Source organism: Pteropus vampyrus, unplaced genomic scaffold (assembly GCF_000151845.1).
Source record: "Pteropus vampyrus isolate Shadow unplaced genomic scaffold, Pvam_2.0 Scaffold122, whole genome shotgun sequence".
Taxonomy (NCBI): domain Eukaryota; kingdom Metazoa; phylum Chordata; class Mammalia; order Chiroptera; family Pteropodidae; genus Pteropus; species Pteropus vampyrus.
Genome location: NW_011888903.1, coordinates 4,972,130 through 4,996,725, shown reverse-complemented (window position 1 = coordinate 4,996,725; position 24,596 = coordinate 4,972,130). Strand labels below are relative to the sequence as shown.

Sequence of the window (24,596 nt, the reverse complement as noted above, 5' to 3'; positions counted from 1 at the left end):
AGCTGGATCTATATATCAAAGGTCGGTATTGTTTTCTGACACCACTTAATCGGGGACATCCTGGTTTAATACCACCTGAGCTCCAATCCTGAAAAGCTAGCACTAATCCTCTTTGCCTGTCAGTCCCCACTCCAGTGAGTGGGGGTGGGGAGGACGCTGCTCATCCCTTCAAAGAAGGGAGGCCTGGTCCCAGTTCTAGAACCAGACCAGATGGGCCAGGGTGTCCTCGGGTCAGCAGAAGTAGAAGTTGGAGCAGCATGAAGTCACCCTCCCTGCAGCAGTTCCAAAGCCTCATTTAAGTGAATCTAAGATGGCTATTTCTTTAAGTTTTCTGGTTAAAGTTTTTTTAAAGAATGAATAGCATTAGCAAATAGTAGTAAATAACAATCACATAAAAATTGAAACTATAAGGCAAACTGAATCAAGAAAACAAACTGCTTTTAAAGTAGGTAGAGCCATTTGCCCTAATAAACAACTGTAACAGGAAATTTAAAACATCCCATTCAAGTAAAAAGTAAAATCTCACTCACTTATTCAGATTATTCTGCTTTTTCTTGTGCTCATGTGAGAATTGCTGTCTTTCCTGCAGCTTATCTGTGCTCAGGACTGAACTGGGAGTTTCAGGACTGAGGGACTTGCCAATGTTCCTAAGGGACTCGGGCGATGATGATCCCCCATCTTTTAATGTTGATCCTATAAACCAGTCCTACCTGCTCTCACCTGGTTTAACAAGGACTGCTGGGCAGCAAAATGCCTATGATCGAGGATGCGTGCTATGATGTAAAGTGAAATTCCAAGAAGGTCACTCAAAGATTTTATCAAATTTATTTTAACTTCTCTTTTTACATAAAAACAAACAAACAAAACTCTCAGGGAGAATAAGACCATGTGGAAAGGCCAGAATGTGACTATCAAATTCAGTAGTGAGAGATGCCCTGGGACACAGAAAGCCAAAATGTGAATGTGGTAAGACCCCATCATGGCCTGAGAAGCCTTGCCTGCTTCCTCTTCAGCCTCCCCCACCAGTGTTCTGCCTGGCTCTCCATGCACCACCATGCAGACTTCCTTCAGCCCTCTTTCCTTCCAAGGCTTTCTCTTGCCATAAGAAGTCTGCACACCTGGAAAGTTCCATCCACCCATCCTTCAGATGTCTACTCAAATACCCCTTCCCTCATGATTCCATACCTGACCCCCAATACTACGTCAAATCTGAGAAAACATATTTTTGCAACTCCTGCATTGCACATGTCAGGGTGGCAATTTTATACTGGTTCGTATTATGATTTGAGTAACATTAATGTTAGCCTCTCAGGCAAGCAGTTTAAATTCATGATTAGATTCCCAGCACATAGAGTAGAATTATTATTTTTAAATAGGAAAGAAAATCAAACTAAATAAATACACCTGAGGTTGATCTTCTGTTTCAAAACTCTTCAAAAATTGTTGATCTTTAAAATTTGTTCATGACCAGTTTATTTATATTTTTCTACCACGAAGGTATAATATGCTCTGGCCAGATCTATGGTGTTGGATTCCCCCTACCCTCCACTCCTACCACCTTTGCAAAACAAAAAACAAAAAACAAAAAACAAAAAAAAAACCAGTACTTTATTTCCACAAATAAAATACCTATTAGTTTTTTAAATTCTACCTCTAATGTTGCAGGTTAATTTGCTGATAAGTTTCTCAAGTTCTGAAGAGGCAAGTGGTCCTGAGCTATGACTGTACTCCCTTACTTTCATTTGATACACCTCTCACATTGGAATAGACAAACATGAGGTGGATCATGGTTTTGAAAGACCTCCCTTGATTAAACTGCATTAGAGCAGCCTGATCTCTGAGATATCAACAGGCCCATATTTTCATACCACCTGCTTAGTAGTTCTGTCTTTTGAAGAATGTGAGTAGTTTCATGTGTAGTAAACAGGGTGTGACCTGGATTCCCTTTTTAAAATTTTATTTAAAACTTCTGGATAAGAAGGAAAACTACTCCCTCTCCCCGATCTAACTACAGGAGAACAGGAAGATAAAAATGTGGACAGCAGATAGGAGAGTTAACTATTAAGTGTGCAATTGGTCCTGCTACCTAAGAGCCTTTCTAAAACCGAAATCAATAGTTTTGGAGCAGTCACAATATTATATGGGCTTACAGCTAACATTCCTATAAAGGAAATAAATTCATTTACATATCTAAGCATATATTTTGCTTTGAGGTTATCTTGAAGAGTACAGAAAGAATTATATTGCTCTAGCTTTAAAGTTTTTCTGAGCTGAAATCACTGAAGCTATCTATGCTCTATAAAGTACAGTGTTGGGGTCCTGAGCATCCTTTTGTCTTTTCAACAACTTAGTTCTAAATATTTGAGGTGTATTTTAACAGGCACTGCTTGGCTCATGTCCTTGCGGGAGGAGGGTGTTCTCTTTGTGAGCATGTTCTTGTCAAGCCCTCACTTCTCCTGAGATGACGATATCATCCCTTGTTCTGCTATTTAAAAATATAGTTTCCAGCTAAAATGACAACATAAAAAGCTGCATATCTAGAATATTCAATGAGGAACATAATCTCAAACTGACAAACCATTACTTAATGCTTATTAAAGGTTTGATTGAGAGAAATAACAAGCACTGAGAATTTCCTGATAGCTGTTCATGATCTACTCCTGGAAGGCTCCAGCAGAGAGCTGCAGTAGAGAGTTTCTCTCAAATGACCAGATCAGAAATAAACGTATTTTTTTGAACAACTGGGGCGTTTTTATTGTGTGGACACTATGAGTCAAAGTTTCCTCTTCCATGCCTGCTGGAGTGCTCACTCAGAACATAAATGTTGTGGTCTAACCTCATTCCTGGCTTCTTTCTCTGTTTCCCTTGGTCCTTCTTTCCACTTATTTATTTTCTTCTCATTATATTAAATGTATTTATGTAAAACACCATAAATCCCTGTTAGAGCATGGTGGGCTAAAAATAATAAGAGCTCCAAGATAAAATAAAATGTATTTTTGAAACAAATTACATTTATAATTTCGGTGTTTATTTTTTCTTATAATGACGAATTCTTCAGTGTTGTACTATTAAAGATGCTCTGCAAGTCATGACATTCTGGATAGTATTTTTTCTAAAGGAGTAACTGGAGACATAACTGAAGCATTTTGCTTGGGGTCATCGTTTACAATCATTCATGTGCTTTATAAGCTCAGTCTAATGGCATTTCCCTAAAGAATGTGGTGACTCTTTAGTGACATTATTTGCTGTCACCATGGCATTCCATAAGAAATAACAAGTCTCTTTATTCTTTCTGATTTTCCAAATACCATAATAAGAACCATTTCCTTGTGCTAGCTATACATCTGCATACCATCACTCATTCCTATAAGCAACAACAGGGAAAATAAAGTGCATTCCTAATTGTAAATAGGACTTAGAGAAAGGATTATCTTTCACCCTTATTAGAAAATGACTCTGAATGTACATACCAGTTAAACACAGCTGTCTGTCACATTGAACAAATATATTCCCATGCAGCAAAAATATCTTTTTTTGTTGACAAAAAGAAACCTCCACTGTATGAAGCATTTCATGAATTAATATCTAATCTGGCCACTTCAATTTGCCATTTGTAGAGATATCCTGGACTTAGATTGCAGGAAACAGTCACTAAGCAACACTAACAAAATATGGCAGTCTTGGCAGGAGAAGTAATAGGAAGACCTAAATTCCATTTATCTAGAAGTAAAATATCCTTAATAGTTGTCTGACAAAGGAAATAACAGATTATAAGAAGCTAATGTTATCGATGGAAATGGTATGTTTTCCAACAAAAAGCTCCCACAACTTGGAATCCGTGACCTCTTTTAGAAGAAACAAATAAAAAGCTTAAAGTGCACTTGCTAGTCAATACGACCCATGAAATTGAAGAGGGAAAGAATCCTTTGCTTCTCTGCTGTAAGAGAGGCAACCAAACCAGGCATTAGGAACTAGGTGCTGTTCTGTCCTGGACTAGGAGGAAGGGGAAGCCAAGTGTGGGGGGGCCGGGATGTTATCTGAATGAAGAGCAGGGTATTACCATAGCCCCAAACTGAAAACTTGCTGGAGGTTATGTATAAGGGGTTTATTTTTTCTAATTCAAGATAAAAATTTTAAGAAAACTTTCTGAAAAACTCCTTCACTGTTCAGAATATAATTATGGCACTTAAAAATCACAATTATATAGCATGCTAATGGACAACTACTCCTAATAGTATTCTAAGCTGTTCAAATAAATCAAGGATCAGTCATTCCTTAATTGGTGTAGCCATTATGAAAAACGGTATGCCTTTAAAAATTAAGCATAGAACTACCATATGATACCAGCAATCCTTATTCTAGGTATTTATCCAAAGAATATGAAAATACCAATTTGAAAAGATACAGGAACCCCTACGTTCATTGCGGCATTATTTACAACACCCAAGAAATGAAAGCAACCTAAGTGTCCACCAACAGATGACTGGATAAAGAAGAGGAGGTATATATACAATGAAAAATTACTCAGCCATTAAAAGATGAAATATTGCCATTTGCGACAACATGGTTAGATCTTGAGAGTATTATGCTAAGTGAAATAAGTTAGATGGAAAAGCACAAAAACATTATTTCACTCATATGTGGAATATAAAACAAAAAAGTAACAAATGAACTAATGAAACAAAACAAAAACAAATTCATAGATACAGACAACAGAATGGTGGTTACCAGAGGGGAGGGTGATGGAAGAAGGGAAAATTGGGTAAAGAGGGTCAAATATATGGTAACAAAAGGAAACTAGACTTTTGGTGGTGAGCACACAATAGAGTATACAGATATCATATTATATGTTGTATATCTGAAATTTATATAATTTTATTAAACCAGTGTGCCTCAATAAATCTTAAAAAAAAGAAATGTTATGGTTCTTACCATTTTGTGTAACTGAAATTTTAATGGACAAAAGACAGTAAAGAGCCAAATTAAAGAAATAAAAGAATAAGCAACAAACTGGAGCAAAAGAATCAATCACAATAAATGGCAACAATTATTTTTCAATGGATAGTACCGTGTACAATCTCCAGCTCCCTGTTTTCTCCACCCAGTAGTGCAATGCTTTAATGACATTTAGAAAATTGATGCTGAGAATATTTTTCTATGTAGACACTCTTTGAATTGTTTAGAGACTCACTCAACCATAATTACTACTGTAATTTCCCCATAGGGTCAGGCACATCCATTTCATTAGTTGGGATATGGTGAAAAGGGGCAGGGGTTTGGTGGTGTATGGAAGAATCTGAGGGGGGGAGGGGAGAGATTCGACAAAACATACTCCACTCCTAACTTTAAATGTTAGTATTCCCCAGAGCTGTACTCTTAGTGCTCTTTTCTTCTTAATCATTCATTAACAATCTGCACAATCTCATTCACTCCCATATTTGAATTAGTATAAAAGATAATGGCTCCCACAAAGTCACCAGGCTGACCTCTCCTCCAAATGCCAAATGATATATCCAGTTGCAATGGTAGACTGCTACTTTCATATTCTGGGCACTTTAAATTCAATTGATTTGAATTAAATTCATTATCTTCCCCATAAACTTTTCTTCTTGTGTTCTACTTGTCTATGTGGTCACTCAACCAAGAAATTTGGAAGGCACTATTACTTACATTCTTTTATCACTACCCATGTCTTCCCCACACATTTGATTAACCAAATCTAATTGTCTTCATTGATAGTTCTTAAAAATATGTTCTCGCTCCTCTAATCCACTGCCTCTGCCTTGTTTCTGGTCCTCAGCATCCTTTGCCTAGTTCATTGCAATAAAGCAGACTAAAGCAGACTAGTGTCCTTGTCTTAAGTATACTCTTCTTCAATTACCATTTAAGAGAAGTATGTTTTAAATATCTAGTTTCAGTCAAGATGGTAGAGTAATTAAATACTGCGTTAGCCTCCTGTCATGACCACATCAATAATTCAATTAGACTACAGAACAATCATCACTGAAAATGACCTGAGGTCTAGCTGAACAGAAGTTCTACAACTAAGGACATATAAAAGGGGCCACCTTAAGACAGACAAGAGCGGAGGAGACACTGAACAAGGTTGATCCCATGTGTGGATGTTGAAAATTAGGAATGTTATCTTGGCTATAGAGGTCCCTCAGGGTTCCAGGGCTGAGAAGAAAAGTCCCCATAACTACTGGCTGTAAAAACTAATGGAGATTGTGGCTGAGTAAGATGGGGGTAGCTGGAGCTGCAGACGTTCCTTGTAAGGGGCCCATGCATAGATTTACCTGCTGATGGACTCACTTGCTCTGAGCTCTGGCACAGAAGAAGCATCTCAAAAGGTACCAGGGACAAAAAGTACCAGGGACATACTGAGTTGTCTGCCTTCACGGCGAGGGCTGGAGGGGCAACTTTCTCACAGATGGAAATGTTAGTGGAGGCCACTGATTCTTTGTTGGGCCCTCCCACCACTCAGTGTGTAGACACAGGAGGCTGCTATTTCTGAGTCTCCATCAACCTGGCTAACAGTGGTCATCCTGCCCTGGTGATTCCTTGAGACTCTGTCCCACTCAATTTTCAGGCCCACCCAAGCCACTTCCATTGTGGCTTTTCCATATAAATGGCCTATCTGGGCTCATGATGCAGACTTTCCTAAAATTTCTCAAAGATTCGCAAACCCCAAACAAGCAACATGTGGCCTCTGTGTGCCCTGTACCTCCTGCTGAGCAGACCCAAGACTGACATTAGCAGCAGCTGGCCTCAGTTCAGGGCTTAGCCTCTCGAGGGACCTCCAAGCACAGTGCAGGTGGCAGCCATCTGAAAATTGCTTTGTGGTTCATGTTGAGTGGCCCTGGGAAGGGCACAGGCAGCTGAACTTGGCCTGAGGCAAGGCCCCTCCCAAATCAGAGCACCACCTGGTCACCTCTGAAAATGACACACCCAGAAGGCAGACTGGGTAGGCACCAGAACCCTGCTACAGCGAATCCTGCTCTGTAGGGTCAACCCCTGCATAAGAGCTCCTCCGCTATAGTCATAGCCAGTCCTCACAACCAATCAGCCTGAATGTCAATCCCTCCCACTGATGTGCAAACAGCAACCAAGGCTCAATTACAACAGGAGGGCACACACAACCCACACAAGGGACATAACTGGATCATCCGGCTCAGGTGACCAGGGAGACTGCATCAATGGACCCTGCAGGACACTTACTATATAAGGTCACTCTACTAAGACTGGGAAATATATCAGCCCTACTTAATACATAGAAACAAATATAGGGAAGCAGCCAAAATAAGGAGACAAAGAAATATGTCCCAGATGTAAGAACAGAACAATGATCCAGAAAAAGAACTAAACAAAATAGAGACAATCTACCAGATGCAGAATTCAAAACACTGGTTATAAGGATGCTCGATGAACTCAGGGGAAGAGTAGAGAAATAGAAAACATAAAATGGAGATAGAATATATAAAAAGAACCAGTCGGAAATAAAGAATACAATAACTGAAATAAAGCATATATTAGAAGGAATCAACAGTAGATTACATGAAGCAGAGGATAGAATCAATTTAGAAGATAAAGTAGAAAACACCCAAACAGAACAACAACAAGGAAAAACAAAATTCAAGAAAATGAGGCTAGTTTAAGGGGCCTATGGGACAACTTCAAATGTACCAAGATTCACATCATAGTGATACTGGAAGGAGAAAAGAGAGAGCAAGGAATTGAAAACCTATCTGAGAAAATAATGATGAAAAACTTCTCTAACCTGGTGAAGGAAATAGATATACAAGCTGAAGAAGGGCAGAGAGTTCCAAAGAAGATGAACCCAAAGAGGACCACACCAAGACACATCATAATTCAAATGTCGAAGGTTAAAGACAAAAAGAATCTTAAAAGCAGTAAGAGAAAAGCATCTAGTTACCTATAAGGGAGCTCCCGTAAGACCATCAGGTAATTTCTCAACAGAAACTTTGCAGGCCAGAAGGGACTTGCATGAAATATTCAAACTGATGTAAAGCAAGGACCTATAACCAAGAGTGCTCTACTCAGCAAAGTTATCACTTAAAATTAAAGGAGATATAAAGAGCTTACCAGATAAGAAAAAGCAAAAGGAGTTCACTACCACCAAACTAGTATTATAAGAAATATCAGAGGGAAAAAGAAGAAAAAAGAAAAAAGATCAAAAATATAAATACTAAAATGGCAATATCTATCTGTAATTCCTTTAAATATAAATGGACTAAATACTTCAATCAAAAGATAGGGTAGCTGAATGGATAAGAAAACAAGACCCTACCACATGCTGCCTACAAGAGATTCTCTTGAGATCAAAAGACACACACAGACTGAAAGTAAAGTGATGAAAAAAGATATTTCATGAAAATAGAAACGAACAACAAAAAAGCTGGGGTGGCAATACTTATACCAGACAAAACAGATTTTAAAACAAAGGCTATAACAAGAGGCAGAGAAGGACTCAGTAATCCCACTGCTGGTTATTTATCTGAAGAAATCCAAAACATTGCTTCAAAGGGACATGTGGATCTATTTATTCATTGCAGCATTATTTACAATAGTCAAGATAGGGAGGCAACCTGGGTGTCCGTCAATGGATGTATGAATAAAGAAGAAGTACACACACACACACACACACACACACACACACACACACACACACACACACAGTGGAATATTACTCAGCCATAAAAAAAAAAAAGAATGAAATCTTGCCATCTGCAACAACATGGATGGATCTAGAGGATATTGTACTGAGTGGAGTAAGTCAGACAGAGAAAGACAAATGCCATTTGATTTCACTTACGTGTGGGATCTAAAGAACAAAATAAACAAAACAAAAACAAACTCATACATGCGGAGAACATTTTGATGTTTGCCAGATGGGAGAGGGTTGGGAGGGGGTGAGTTAAAAGGGGAAGGGATTAAGAAGTACAAATTGGTAGTTACAAAATAGTCATGGGGAGATGTAAAGTATAGCATAAGGAATAATATTGTAATAACTATGTATGGTGTCAGATGGGTACTACATTTATCGAGGTAATCTCTTCGTAAGTTATACAATTGTCTAATAACTATGTTGTACACCTGCAACTAATATAATATTGTATGCCAACAGTAATTAAAATTTTTTTGAATTATTAAAAAACAAAAGTAAATTTAAAAATTGAAAAAAAGAAAAAGGTCAACAGTTTCCCCACATAAAGCCCCTCAGAAACACCCTAGCACCTACCACAGGCAGAATTCTAAGACGGCCCCAAGATTTCCTGCCTCCCTGGTGTACATATCCCACATAATCCCTGGGATTGTGGATACAGGAGTTCCTACTCCTGTGATTAGGTTATATTAGTTGGCACAGCTGACCTTAAGATAGGACATTATCAGGGTGGGCCTGACCTAGTCACACGGGCCCTTAAAAGCAGAGTTTTCTCCAGCTGGTAACAGAAAGGGAGGTCAGAGAGATCAAAGGTAGTGGAATCCAAGATAAAAAAAGTTCTTTGTTACCTCATAGCAAGGACATAAGACTCTACCCAACAGTGGTCCCTGATCGGCAGCCACCAAGCCCTCAGTCATACAGGCAGTAGGAAATGAATTCTGCCTACAACCCAAAGGAGTATAAAGGTAGATTGTTCCTTAGTCTGGCCTCCAGATAAGATACAATTGGCAAACGACTTGATTTCTGCTTTATGAGACCGAGAGCAGAGGACCAGTCAAAAAATATGAGATGATGAGTTTGTGATGTTTTACGTTGCTAAGTTTATGGTAATTTATTACAAAGAAGTAGAAAACCAATGTATTCAAATAGCATCCAACCTTGTTAGCACATCAAACCCATCCTTCCTGATGAGTCCTTGGCCTTCCTTTCCAGTCTCATCTGAATCATCTGCCCCTGATGTTTCTAACATTCAGTGCTCTCTTTTCACCTTTCCTTATCTGCCCAAATTCTAAACACAATGATGTAAGTATCCCACGTATAATTAGAATTATTCTGGAAACTTAAAAATAAACAAAATATGTGAATGCCACTTGACTTTAGGTTCCCTTAAATACCACAGCAGGAATAGTCACCTAACGTTTTCCAATAATTAATATCTATCTGCCAAACAGTGATTGGATACATGCTTGCCATTTTTAACAACATGAATCACTATTGGGAAATCTATTCTCCTAAGGAGTCTTCTACAGCCAGCTAAAGATCTGCAGCCGTGCTTTTTAAATATCAGCTCTGTTTCAAAGCTAGGTCCTTAAAAAGAAAGAATGCAGGAAACACGCCTCAGAAAGCCACACTCCCAATTTCTTCAGGCGAGAGAAACTCTCTACAATAGTAGTAGATCTGTCCCAACATGAAAAAGAAGTGAGTTGGGTAGGTTTCCAACTCTTCCTTTTTCCTAGCATCCTTAGTAATTTTGTTAAAACCCAGCATGCCAAAGTACAGCATAGGTAACATAGTCAACAATAGCGTAATAACTATGTATGGTGTCAGGTGGGTACTAGACTTATTGGGGTGATCACTTCAAAAGTTATATAAATGTCTAATCACTATGCTGTACACCTGAAACCAATAAAATACTGAATGTCAACTATAACTGAAAAAAAAAAATAAAACCTAAAAAAAAAAAAGCATGCCACAGAATTAAGAGGCAAAAAATGATTCCCATATCCTATACCTGCTACAGAAGGACACATATAGGATAACCTGCATTTTTGTCTTTTTATTTTATTTTTTTTTATATTAGTTTCAGGTGTACAGCATCGTGATTAGACATTAATATAATTTACAAAGTGATCTCCCTAATTATCCAGTACCCACCTGGCATTGTACAAAAGCCATTACAATATTATTGACTATATTTCCTATGCTGTACTTCAAATTCCCATGTTACTACCAATTTGTACTTCTTAATCCTTTCACCTTTTTCACCCAGCCCCCCAAACCTTCTCCCATCTGGCAATCAGCAGTTTGTTCTCTGTATCTATGAATCCGTTTTTGTTTTGTTTATTTTGTTCTTTAGATTTTACATATAAGTGAAATCATGTAGTATTTGTCTTCCTTTCTTTGACTTATTTCATGTCCATCCATGTTGTCACAAATGGTAGGATTTCATATTTTTTATGGCTGAGTAATATTCAATTGCATATATGTACCACTTTTTCTTTATCCAATCGTCTACTGTTGGGCATTTAGGTTGTTTCTATATCTTGCCTATTATAAATGGAGCTGTCATGAACATAGGGATGCATATATCTTTTCAAATTAGTGTTTTGGTTTTCTTTGGATAAACACCCAGAAGTGCAATTCCTGGGTCTAAAGGTATGTCCATTTTTAATTTTTTGAAGAACCTCCAAACTGTTTTCCATAGTGGCTATACCGATTTGCAGTCCCACCAGCAGCGCATGAGGGTTCCCTTTACTCCACATCCTCACCAACTGTTGTTATTTTTTGATTTATTGATAATAGCCATTCTGACAGGTGTGAGGTAATATCTCATTGTGGTTTTAATTTGCATTTCTCTGACAATTAGTGATGCTGCACATTTTTTCATATGTCTATTGGCCATCTGTATGTCCTCTTTGGAGAAATATCTGTTTAGGTCTTCTGCCAATTTTTCAATTGGATTGTTTGTTTTTTTTTGGTGTTAAGTTGTATGAGTTCTTTATAAACTTTGGATATTAACCCCTTATCAGATGTATCATAGGCGATTATCTTCTCTCTTCCAATAGGTTGTCTTTTCATTTTGTTGATGGTTTCCTTTGCTGTGCAAAAACTTTGTAGTTTGATGTAGTTTCATTTGTTTGTTTTTTCTTTTGTTTCCCTTGCCCGAGGAGATATATCAGAAAAAAATACTACTAAGAGAAATATCAGAGAGTTTACTGCCTATGTTTGTTTTTCTAGAAGTTTTATGGTTTCAGGTCTTACATTTAAGACTTTAATCTATTTTGAGTTTATTCTTGTATATGGTATAAGAAAGTGGTCCAGTTTTATCTTTTTTACATGTATTTGTCTAGTTTTCCCAACATTATTTATTGAAGAGACTGTCTTTACCCCATTGTATATTCTTTCCTCCTTTGTCATAGATTAAATGGACATGGATTTATTTCTAGGCTGTCTAATCTGTTCCATTGACCTATGTGTCTGTTTTTATCCCAGTACCATGCTGTTTTGATTACTATAGCCTTGCAGTAAAGTTTGATATCAAGCAGTGTGAGACCTCCAACTTCATTCTTATTTCTCAAAATTGCTGTGGCTATTCAGGATCTTCTATGGTTCTATATAATTTTTGGATTATTTGTTCTCATTCTGTGAAAAATGCCATTGGTATTTTATAGATTGTTTTGTGGACATTTTAATGATATAATTCTTCCTATTCATGAGCATGGTATAATCTTCCATTTATTTGTATCTTCTTCAATTTCTTTTTGATGACTTACAAATTTCTGAGTATAGGATGACCTGCATTTTTAAAGATACTTAAAATAAAAGTGAATAGAAAACTTCTTCAAAGTTAATAGGTAAGAAATCAGAAAATATAGTGAATCCAGGTTAGGTGGAACTAGAAAGAATGTTCTGTGCCAACTTCCAAAGGGACTAAAGATGAAGGAAAAGCAGTGTGACTTCATCAGACCCCTTCTATGATAGACTTCCCTACATAACTTGAAGGAGTTCAATATTGAAGCCAAGGAACACCACTTCCTTATTTGCCATAAAGTGTGAGTCAGTTCAGGATAAGACTACCACTGAAAGGCAGAATAGAGTGTGTATAATTATTTTCAGAACACATTCTATTTTGTTAAATAGCTATTGATTTCTGACACAAAAGCAACAGAACCTTAACTAAGCAGTGTGAGAAAAAAAGCAAATTTCCTATTTTCCAGGTCAGTTTCTCAAACCTAACAATGTCTAGGTAAATGGGGTTTACACCTTAAATTAAACACAAGCACAATTATTTCCTGTCTATATTTAAAGAAATTATTCAGTATTTCTCAAACTGCCAAATTAATGAAAAAAATCAATGTGAAAACACTGATACTATTCTTTCCAGTGTAAAAAAAAAGGTGGTGGGGGGGAACCCCTAGAAATGAAGAATTAAGAGAAAATTCACTACCTCAGATTTAAGAAATTCTTTCCAGTATCTAATATAATGCTCGGTGATAAGAGCAAATCTCTAAATAGTGTAGGGTCTGTGATCCTGTGGTTTTGTTGTTATATAAGACTTAATACTTTTAGAGCAGTTTTAGATTCACAATAAAAATGAGGGAAAAGTACAGAAATTTCCCATATGCCCCCTCACACACACATAGCCTCCCCCATGACCCCCCACAACATCCCTACGCCCCCCCACAGTGTGATACCTTTGTTACAATGAATAACTCTACATGGACTCATCATAATCACCCAAAGTGATTATGGTGTTGTACATTCTATGGGATTGGACAAATGTATAATATATATTCACCATTATAATATCACACAGAATAGTTTCACTGCTCTAAAAATCCTTTGTGCTCTACCTATTCATCCCTCTCTCTCTCTTCCTCCCTAACCCCTGGCAACCACTGACCTTTTTACTGTATCTATAGTTTTGCCTTTCCCAGAATGTCATATAGTTGGAATCATATAGTCGGTAGCCCTTCAGAGTGGCTTTTTTCACTAGTGACATACATTTAAGGTTCCTCCATGTCTTTTCATGGCCTGAGAGGTCGTTTCTTTATAATGCTGAATAATATTCCATTGTCTGGATTAACAGTTTATCCATTTACCCACTGAAGGATAAAAGCAAATCTCTAAGCAGTATGAAGACTGATTTTTTATGTTAAAAAACCATCACATCACTCCTATAGAATAGTTTATATTTATATTCTTTATGGAATGGATGTTCCTCTAAAGTTAGGGAATATTTCAGATTTGCTAGCCACTGTCAGTCAACAGTGTCCCTGGCACATGTAAACACTTACCACTCATTCTGTATCACTCTCAACGACCCAGTGAGCTCCAGGTTACAGTAAAGAAGACTGAGGATGTCAGGGGATGAATAACTTATAAACAAATGGCAAAGCCAAGATGCCACCCAGCTAGTGTTACTATGGTGTACTGCCTCTAAATGTTTAACATATTTAAGCTCAAAATTCAATTCTTTATTGAGACAACTGAGAAATTTTATTCTCCTGTACAACCTTCAGTCTGATTTGATTCATACTACTTCCATAGATATTCAGATATTCAATTGTTAGGGTATCTATACATTATGAGTTTCATAAATACATTTTTAAAAGCCTGGGTGTGAGTGATCCTGTCAACTGAAACACTAAATGCTAGTTCCGCTACGGGGTGAATGGATTCAATGTAAATTCAGAGTTCTACATTTCCATTATTGTGTCTTAAGGAACCTTAACATTGCGAGTAGTGCAGCATGAGAATGCACAGGGCGAGCTTCTTAGCAGAAGTCCCCGGCTATTTAAAAAAGTTAATATTTGTCAAAGCTAAATCTAACTCTTTAATTAATTTAGAATTTTTAAATGGCCCTCAGTTTATTGGAGCAACTTGTATACTAGACACTCTGAAAATGTCTGTCTGATATGGAATGATTGAGAGAATGAACAAGTATAAGAAAAATATAAAACCTTGGCAAAAATGATCGACGATACCTTTTTCATGTATCAATAGCCTCAACTGAAGCTTACATTGAAAGCTAACTACGCTATTAATTTTGAAATAAGTGGCAAAACTGACTGTGGTAATTTATTAATTTATTGCCATTTAGTATTAGTCGAGGCATACATGTTACTAACAAAAAAAAAAGTAAGAAAGGAAACTATTCAATTTCACTATGCAACATTTTAACAGAGCTTTTCCCTCTCTGCATTTCATCATTAATTTTCCATCTCCTAGTGAATTATTTTAATTGCTCTATCCAAATAGCAAACAAGACTAGACTGAAAAACCACCATGGCAGATTTTCCCTTTTTCCTCCGCTGTAATAATTAACATGATCATAGAAATGGTAAAACCACAAAAGGTATTCATAAATGCAGTTTTATATCTCCTTCTACGTTGAAACTTTTTTTTGAAGCAAGAGCACCATAGTCACCTCTCTTCACATGCCAGTGGGACACTGGGCCATAAGGCAGACAGATGTTCCAACCAAATCCTAAAACTAATCACTGTCTGTCTATTGCGCTTCCTTTTTAGACTGGATCAGCTGGTGTGTGCATGCCAGCAGTCCTATGAAAGCTGGTTCTTTATAGATATTTTACTATGTACCTACAATTGGATTTTCAATGTCATAGTGTACTCCATGCAGTCTTCCCTGAATCCATTGCTATATTTTGTTGGCAATGTGTGTGCATGCACACATGCACCACATACACATTTTGGGGGATTGAACTAGAGTTCATGTTCTCCAATTCTAAGAACATATGATTCTACCAGACTTCAACTCTAGTCAAAAAGAGGTCACAGGTGCTGTACACTGGTCTCAGAATTTGGAGACAAGGTCAAAAAAAATTCTCCCTCTGAAACTGAAGGTAACAAGAAAAAGTGATATAAAATTCAAGAGACTATCCACCATGTAGAAATCTTCCCAGGTTATTACTCATCTATGAAAAGATTTTCTAATATTGTGGCTGATGCCAGTAGCCTGCTTCCTAAACTTCCTAAAGGGCCAAGAGTACTTCCAGGAAAATAAAGGCATCAATTTAAATGCTAACTACAGGGAGATGAGCTGTAATCTTGAAAATTATAACCTGTCTTTCGTGGAGGAAATGCTGTAATTATGAAATGAACTGGCAATTGATCACAACAATTGGAAAAAAAATCACTGTACAGTGAAAACTGTTTCTCTCTGGAAGGGATGGCGAGGGTCTCCATTTTATATTAGCCTCTCTGCTTCGAGCTGGGCTATGTGATAACAGTAGAACTTGCTTAAAATCATTCTGTATTAAGACAAAGAGCTGAGTCAAGCCTTGAACACTTTTCCACACGCCACTAGGAAGAGCTTTTGTATTATCTCTCCAGCTATTTTCCTCTTCCTGCAATAAAAAAGTATTGTTTCCAAGTTCTACTCTTCACACAATACCTTATTTCCTGATAGTATAACCCAAACCAAAGACTTAGTGATCATTTAAGAAGTCCTGACAGTGTCTACCGCAGATGTGCTTCAAGATTTCAAAATCTTCCAGCCACAAGGAGGAGGGAGGGAAAAAGAGATGAGAAAGTGAGAAAAGACAGACACTGGTGATCTCACTTCCTTCTACTTACCCAAAAATGCTACATTTGATCTTAGCCAAAAGGCTGATAAGCGATGCTTACCCAAAAATGACATACAGCGCTACCTATAAAATCTAGAAAAATTGATCAATTTTGATATCAAAAGCTTAGAGAATTACAAATAAAGTAAATATTTGAGAATTTAACTAATATTAAATAATCTAAAAAGTAGATCTTTCTCTTTTTTTTCTTTTCTTTCTACTATTTCACAAGTCCATGCTGGAGGTAAATACTATATTTCAGTTTGTTCTTTCTGCTGCTACACACTTTGGATGCTTTGATGCCATCATTAAGAGACCTCTGGAGAAGAAGGAAGGATATCTGGGTTCTGGCCCTCCTCTGCGTTTTCCAGGCTGTGTGTCCTCAGGCACACAATTCACTGCTCTAGACCTGTTTCCTCATCAGTAAAATGAGGTAGGTGACAGTTATTTCCAATGTCCCGTCCAGATCTAAGGTTGTGTGACTCTATGGCTAAGATGAGCCCATGTCTAAGCTTGAAGTCTTTGACTCATTTGATTTTCAGTGCCTGGAACATAACGGGCCATCAAGAAATACTTTATATTAAATGCCCTGCAAAGTTAGTAATATTCCTTGCCATCTTTTACACAAAGTGTTATGACAGGTCTATGAATCAAAATTATTGTAAAAGAATAAAGAATATGCATTAAGAGAAATAGAAATTAAACTCGAATGATTCACTCTCCAGTCAAAAAATATTTTACTGCCTACTATGTGCAAATGGTCAATGTATTCTAGGAAATACTAAGATTTTAATAAGATGCCTGGTACAGACTATACCTTATGCAATTTTTTGAAGCTGTAAGTATAGTTCCACTTCAAGGAAAGGATCTGGAGAATGTCTTTGGTAGCGAACACTCTTGTACTGGGATCATGGGGCCAGCTAAACCTGTGTAAATGAGAAGCTGTGGTCTCTACACAAGGGTCTGGCTGAGGTACACCAGGCTGGCAAATACTCCCTGAGGAAGGAATGAGGAATGCCTTGGGCGAAAGTAGGAAAGAACTTCCTCTGCTTCTGGGGTTAAAGTGGGTGTGAGCTGGCACTTCGCACGTGGAAGCAGAATAGGCGCCAGGCAGGATGACACTGATTAAGGACTCGAGAGCAGGGTTTGGGCCTGTCACTCCTAAGAAGAGCACTTAAAGGAAGAGGTATTCTTTGTTAACATGGTCTTTCACCAAACCTCACATTAAACCTAAACCCAGGTGTGCTGAGGAAAATTACTTCTGGAGAAGGAGCCGAGAGAGAAAGTGCAGGACCCTCCCCGTGAGACCTGGGGGAGGATCAGTGGTCAATGCGCCATCTCATATGGGTCTATGGCAACAAGGCCCATAGGGTAAAGGAAATGAAAATATTTCTTTCAGAACACACGTGAAAACATTCGGAGACAACGTTGGGGAAGTTTCTGAAAGAGGCAAATTTCAAGCCAGTAAACTAGATATATAACCTGAAATGTTAATCACAGGATGGTAAGAACTAGAAAGACTGTTTTTAAAATTGGATGATTACTTCCTTCGTTACCTAAACAAATAAGTAATGAATACCTACTATGGGAAAATCAATGGCTGTGTTGTATGAGGTAAAGATAAATAAGACACTGTGCTCCGGAACCAGTAAGACGAAATGCATATACTGGAAAGCGCTTTGTTTGTGAATCCTCTCTGCCTGAACACAGGGCAGGGAGGTTCACGGCACCAAATCAGCAACACAAAGTGGTCAGAAAAATCCATGGGAACATGAAGAGTTGGGAGAATAGTAAGTGAAAAAGCAAACCTAGTGTTTTTTCAGCACCACGGTTAGAATATGAATATTTGGGAAATGAATCCCCTGTCAGGCTTTAATTCCATGAAACAATTGGGGACAAAAGCAAAAAGAATTCTTCCGTGGTTTTTATCTTTGATACAGTGTCAGTCACCCAATGTGCACGGGCGCTCGAGTTCCAAAATCCACTCAGCTTCCAAAGCATAATTCACAGTATGGTGACAGACACACCAGAGGGTTTTACTGGTTGCATTTTTTGACATATATATGCTCATATTTTTTACATTAATACTATTTAGAGGGTTTAATAGACCACGTTCACATTCATGATGGACAATTAGAGTTTATTACTTAAAAAAATGAAATCCAGGAAAACAGATTTAACAATTTTAGTAAAAAGGATTTGCCTTAATGAGGGCAAATCACAATATCTTGGGAAGAGTTAATGCTAACTATGTCAGGTAAATGAGAACGGGTGTGTTAACAGTCCTTGTAAGTAACTGTTCCTATGGTTGCACTAAAGAGTCAGCACGCAAGGAAACCGAGTTAATTAGAACTCTTCCACCCTTGGGAGTCCCCGGGGCATCAAGCGGGAAAGCTGCTGCTGCCAGACTGGGCCACTCGGTTATAGCACATGACAGATGGTATGATACGGTGAGACATTCAGTAGAGCAGAGACCCACAGAGAGGTTAAATCAAAATTTACACAATCACATAGAATCAAAAACTCTGATACTTATAGTTTTTGAATGAACTATACTTGTACTAGTTTGGAAAAAAATCCTTTTTGTTTTTTTATAACGAATTAATATTTCTTGTAATTCATGAAAGGCGAGGGCGCTCCAATCAGTTTTCCAGACTGTGGCAATTGTCTTTGCTGTCTGGTCAAGGCCTTCCAAAGAGATTGTAATGCATTTTAATCACATAGCCTATAGAAGTTGGAAAATTCAGATATTGAATTTGTTTCTCCAACCAAATCCCAGTAAGTAGAGTACATAAAATAGTACAACAGATTTGGATATTTAATTGAATCACAGGCAAGACAGAGCATTTTAAAAAATTTTTAACAGTCCCTTCTTGACCAGTAGTTAGAAGATGAAAAAAGCAGATTTAGGATATAGTGCCATAAATTTCTTTACCCTCCTTGGTTCCACAGACGCATTTCTGGAGGGTGTCCATGCTTGTTGGAGTAAACACCATTTCTGAGCATGCTCTGGGTTCCAGGCCATCCTGGAGGATCCTAAAAGGTACTCAGTGATGGAGCCCATTCAACTAGCCAGTGTCTGGACAGGGCTGAACCTAGAGGGCAGGCTTTTATGATTTTACTGCTGCACTTAAGTAGCTCTCTGATTTGCCCTAATCTGGGTACAAATCTCTCTCTAGTGTGGCTGATTCATTGGCATCTTCCCTCGCAGTGCTACCCCGTGTGAATTTACTTGGGTTTCATAAGCACTAAGTTTCCCTCACAATTGAATAAGCAGCAGTATGAAGGGGCTAAGGAGAGTAAACTGAGGTCCCACATCCATGGAGGCCTATGGCAGGGCCCTTGTGAGGAACACCTGCAAGGTAAACCCTCTGTCACTTTTCCAGTCATGCTCTAAAGTATCCACCAATTGGGTTTCTTGTAAAGAAGAAACCAAACTACACCATAAAATGGCTTAAAAATTGTCTATATGCAGCAGCTAACCCATACTATGAAATATGAACTCAAATTTCAGATCATGTTTTACTTATTTGCTTAAAATCAAATCAGACTAAGATCAGAATGCTGCTCAAATAAGAGAAAACATTTCTAATTGGATAGTCATTAAGAAATATCTTGTGTGCTAATCAGTCAGACTCAAATGAGTCTGCCAAACACAGAAGAAACTGTACTAAAATAAATGTGAGGAGCACTATTTCCTCTATTGTGCATGACTAGAGTATTTTTGTTTATTTTCTCTTTTAAAACAAATAGTCAAGAAATAACAGCCAAGACATTAACATTCCTGGTTATAGGAAGTTGCTTGGGTTCTTTAACAGAATGACAGTATTAGTGATTTTGTTAGCATACATAAAATCCGGTAGTATGCAAACATTTCTCAAACGCATATATCAATTTACTTTTTTTTGTTATCTTTTCTTATATTTTACTCATAAGATCTTTTTATATTTTAGATAATCGAGACTAAGGATTTGAAAAAATTATTGAAGAACACGTCTCTGAAATGTTAAAATACTGAATACTACAAAGATCTCAGCCTGCTGCTAGAAGAAAATTTGAAAAAGCCAGCAAAATTGGAAGAGGTTCTTATCAAAATATTGGGGGGCAGAAATTGAAGACTTAATACGAGTTCAGCCATTGCTCTCAGAGAGCCATCCTCCTTTCATCCTGCTTCTCCAGGTCTCTGGCTTCTCCCGCTGCAGCACTGCTAGGTGCGAGTAAATGCTACCTTGTGGTTTCAAAAGAAGAGAGACCTGGGCTATGCTATTCCAGTGAGTGAGTGAGTGTGTGTGTGTGTGTGTGTGTGTGTGTACGTACACAGGGGTTCCTTTATAGGTGATTATAAATTCCAATGATAAAGTCGTAGTAAAGTTGAGCTTTGTTGATTTTGATGGTGAAGCAATGAAGGCATTAAACAATCGATGGGGAAACACCCAGGCATAAGATTTCATTAAAGTTAAATGTCTTTTTTGACGCCTTATTAAATGCAACAAAAGTTACACCTGGTGTATCTCCTGCATTCTGTTCCTAATTCAACTACAACCGCATGTGTTGGGGACAGGGATTGGGGAAGCAATTCTGCTTCTTTAATTCAGATTTGTGTGTGCATCTGCCTCTTTTCTCCATGAATCTTAGAGTAGGAAAGGGCATTAGAAGTTATCTGGTCTGAGGAACTGTTGGTTTCCATAAATGTACCTACGCTTTCTGTTGGAATCCTAACGGCAGGGCACATAATATTACAAGGTAGACAGCAATCATTTAAAACATTCCTCTTCTGTTTATTTAAAATACGACTTCCTGTAACTTTAGTTTTACTTTCTATATGTTAAAAAAAAAAGTTGATAGACATTCCATGACCACCTTTCCAAGTAACTGAAATTAGCTATCTATCCCGTCCTCTCCAAATTTTGTTTTTTTCTATATTCAACACACGCTCTATCTCTCATCAGTCCTCATGGGAAGGTTTCTCAGATCACTCACCATCCTATAACTCTCTCCCAAATAAGCTCAAGTAGAATTCACTGTTGTTATTCAATAGCTACCATTTATCAAGAACATGCGACATCCCAGACAATGTTCAAATAAATTATCAGCTTTAATGTTCTCAATAATGCCTTTTTGAGGCAAGTATTTTCACTCCCGTTTTTCTGATGAGGAAATTGAGGTTCAGAAAGTTTAAGGAAGTAACTTAGAATCATGGGTTACAAGGAGACAATTTCATTTTTGCACCCCAGTCTGGTGGTTTGGGAGCATTCCTATCACGTGTGAACTAAACAAGACACCACGAGGTGACCTCTGCAGCACAGGGAACTCACTGCCTTCGGTAAACCAAATGCTACAGCTTCCACTGAAGCAGCCTGTGACTGTGTGAATGTGTCTGACAGCTACACCGCTCAGGTGGTTTGTGTTGAGTTTGTAATTGACTTAAATCCAAAGATGAGTTTCACCGAAACTGTCATTAAGTCAGACCACCCCTTCCCCCAAACATATTTCTATTTTGCACTTGATCTTTAAAATTGGACGTTTTACCTCCATGCCTACTGAACATTATCTTGCTACTTTGCTTCAATGTTCCACACCGTCCACTTTGCAAGAAACCTGGATTCTGACGCACAGGCCGTTAGCCACTTTGAAAGCTCTGGATCACTTCAAAAATAATTTTTCTTGGTGCCTTCATCCAAAACTTTGATAAAAACGTATTTTAAAGAAGAGCAAACACTAAAGGATCTCTTCCGTAGTATAAAGTTTTTCATCCTCTGTTTATCTGTTACACCCCATTACCTTGCCAGCCAAGGTTTATGTTCCACCGTTTGTATCTAAAGAGGCATTTTGAATATGCTTTGTCAACTAGCATCTTATCCCCACCTTGAGAACCACAATGCTGATTCACGACCATTTTTCTTATTCAACTAGTCAGCTACAAATAAATCCATTTCACTTCACCATGTCCAAATTTCTCCATCTTCTCTACAGTGATGTCAGTATTGAACATATTTTTTTTTTTACTATCGTGTCTGTTGTAAAACTGAATACATTCTGTTGGCAAAGATTTTGTGTCCCAGACTAAAGTTAATTTTAAGAATCTGTCAAATTTATAAAAATACTTTATTATAAAGGAAAATAACTGACCAACATTGTACTGCCACTCAACATATTCGGTGACATTAGCAGTAACACTGAATTGTATCCAAAGTTAATTATAGATTATCTGTAATGAATTTGAAGAATGAGATACATTAAATTCAGCAAAAAGATCAGCACTACACAAACCTCGGTCAGTCCTGTGGCATTTATTCTCCCCATGTGAAACACTATAAACTTTTTTCTAGCCTCTACTTTAGAAAACTCTGGTAGCTATGAGTAGAGGACTGCCAGGTAACCCTACTTATTCCAGCATATAATATAATCAACAGAAAGACTCTTTAAAGTTAAGGGGAATAGCTTCTCTTGACTTAGATCAATTTCTCATGAAAATGGATCCACACTGGAAAAATATACAATCTCTCTTAAGGTTATAAAAGTCCTTTAAGCTTCATAATGAAACATAGGTAGAAGTATGTTATTGTATATCCTCATTTCCAGAATAAATATCCAAATAAATAACTGAACACTTTGGGCTAAGAAATTAGCCAAAATCGAAGCCAGGAAAATGCAAGAAATGGATCTGTGCAGTTAGGTAGGGTCCTTGGAACATATAGTTCACCCCCTGCAGCATATAGTTCACACATCAATATTTGCAAAGTTACATGATGATGAAAATTCTATGAATATATATGATAGACTAAATAACTTTTTATCTAATAATTTTCAAAAAAATATTTTCTTATGTTCCTGCAATCTGTAATAATTTAATAACCTAACCCTATTCCCACCCTCACTGACATTATCAACTTGAAATGGATTTGAATCTTCTGTTACAAGAAAAGCATTGAGTGAGTGCCTGAGTGCATTATGCAAAATATAATAGGAATGATATGGGGGTTGTAGACAGAGAAAGTGGAGATGAATGAATGTGGGACGTGGGAAATCAGGTGAGCTTCATGCTGGCTGTGTCATGAGAAAAGAAGAACAGAAATGTGGAACAACATAGGCATACACTGCCCGTGCCTGGGAGCGACTGTCAACACACACAGTGGGAGAGATGAATTGTGTAAGCATGTGGTGGAGGGGCTGGTGTAGAAGGATGTGTGATGTCTCTCTGACAAAAGACAGGGGCTGGAGGTTGGAGGACTGAGGTCTTTGAATGAAAGTCAAATCTGAAATTCAATCATCTTGCTAATAAGAGCAAGCTGCTCTTCCAAGCTGTGGAGAGAAGATGCCATGGGTTGAGCACACGGAGACCTGCTCCCATGGCTTGAGTTCATTCCCCACATGTACTCTCCATGATACTCGGAACACTCAACAGTCACCCATATCAACGGCTAGGCATAGTTGTCTCGTTCTCACCGGTTAGCTTGGGCTTGCTAACCATCTTGGACAAAAGTCATTCAACTGTCCTTTCTCTGAGAAGATTTTAGTTTTTTTAACCAAAAGAACATTCAGTTGCAATGCTTACCACAATGTGCATTTTACAAATTACTCACTGTCTAAGCATGAGAAGGACATTCACAGTTCAAATTATCCCACCGCTCCTATGTACAAAAATTTCCAAGCTTCTATCAGTAAACAAATGACTTGGCCATAATTTATTCAAATAGAAAAGGTCAAATTCATTTAAATACTAGCTCATAGCCATGATATTAAAGAAAATTTAATTTTTAAGGCTTCCAGTTTTTTTCCTACCATGGAAGTATTAGAGATTTTTTTAAAGATAATATTTTTCTTTTGATAGTAAAATTGGGGGGGGGGGAATAATATATGTATATTTAGCAATTGCATTCTCTGTTAGAGACTTTGGAAATAATTTTGTATTTAGAAACTGGGTCTGAGTGATTTTCCAGAATTTTGAAAAAATAGGTATCTTATATGTTTTATGCCAACATTCCCCAGAGCTCAGTATGAGGGACAAAAAAGTTTTAAAATATACACTTACCTCTACATCACAGGTATATTCTGATCCATCCAGAAGTATCACTTTGCACTGCATGCTTTTAGGCTTTTTGACAATCTTTAATGGAGATCGAGAGAGTTTACTGCTAGATGATTTCTGAGAAAGTTTATCGTCTTCAAATTGCTGATATTCGAGCTGTTTTGCAGCTCCAGCAGCAAATTCTCGTTCTTTGTCAGTGACCTGTGAAGAACAAACAATGAATAGTTTTCATTGCAAGACAGAAAATAAACAGTGCATTGCTCAGGCAATACCAGAACACTTTAGCAACAGGCAT

The 24,596-nt window shown here is 37.6% G+C and overlaps 1 protein-coding gene across 1 annotated transcript in view; it reads right to left on the bottom strand.

Annotated features, from left to right (window-relative positions):
• EPB41L3 (erythrocyte membrane protein band 4.1 like 3) overlaps nucleotides 1-24,596 on the bottom strand; it is a 96,572-nt gene that overhangs the window by 62,566 nt on the left and 9,410 nt on the right. The gene's annotated exons all lie outside the window — the stretch shown is intronic.